Source organism: Babylonia areolata, chromosome 7 (assembly GCF_041734735.1).
Source record: "Babylonia areolata isolate BAREFJ2019XMU chromosome 7, ASM4173473v1, whole genome shotgun sequence".
Taxonomy (NCBI): Eukaryota; Metazoa; Mollusca; class Gastropoda; order Neogastropoda; family Buccinidae; genus Babylonia; species Babylonia areolata.
In genome coordinates, this window is record NC_134882.1 from 30,852,214 (window position 1) to 30,853,491 (window position 1,278).

Below are 1,278 nucleotides of genomic sequence, written 5' to 3' on the forward strand. Positions count from 1 at the left end.
GTGCCAACGTGAAGGTGCAGTTTGATTGGACGACTGCAAACTTTGAGTAGTGACTATATAGATAGCAGGAACGTCGTATTTTGAAGGGTTGTTGTATGCACATGAAAAGAAACAGCGGTTCTTCGTGTTTTCGGATAATAAATATAACGCTGACTCTGTAACCGGACACATACACTAATATTTCAGGCATTTCCAGTTAGACACTCGAACCGGACAACAGCATCTTATATACGAAAGTCGCAGATGCAGTGAGAAAATACAGAGCATGAAACTGTTTACTCCGAGTGGAGGAGATAATCAAAACAAATAAGCGTTCGTATTGTCATTTTTGTTTTCGTTTGTGTGTGTGTGTGTGTGTGTGTGTGCGCGCGCGCACACACACACACACACACACACACACACACACAGAGAGAGAGAGAGAGAGAGAGAGAGAGAGAGAGAGAGAGAGATTCCGGATAGACTGAAAAGTGAAAGCCGTGACAGACCTCATTAGCGGTCAAGGTTGCTGTTAATTTTTCTGTTATTTTTGTTAAGATGAAAATGACAATTCTAAAAGTAAACAAAAAAAACGTGAAAATTGAATTATGATCATTATGGTGGGACGTAGACTAAAAAAATGTTCAGTTGGTAAAAGTCGACTTACTTGGGATAAAAGAGGCGACGTATCGAGTGAGTGACAGACAGAAAGACACAGACAGAGAGGAAGAGAGAGTAAAGTTCAGGAAAGGAAAGTAATGAGAAGTCACAGGAAAGGACACAAAAAAACAAAGCAGGGTGAGTAGAACTGTCAGTGTGAATGTATGAGGGTAAGAAAGGGATCTGAAAGGGAAGGGTGAGGAAAAGTGGGCAGGGGGTGAGAGGGCAGGAGTGAGGGAAGGTGGTGGAAGAGACTGTTAGTGTTAGGGACATATGAACAAAAAACAAAAAACAAACAAACAAACAAACAAAAAATATATATATACAATACACACACACACACACACACACACACACACACACACACACACACACACACACACACACACACACACACACACACACATATATATATATATATATATATATATATATAATTGAAAAAATAATAAATAAATAAATAAATAAATTTTAAATATATATATATACACATATATATAAAAGAATAAATAAATAAATAAATAAAACAAAAATTAATTAATTAATTAAAACAACAGCAAAACAACAACAACAACAAAAACAAAACAAAACACACACACACACACACACACACACACACACACACAACAACAACAACAACAA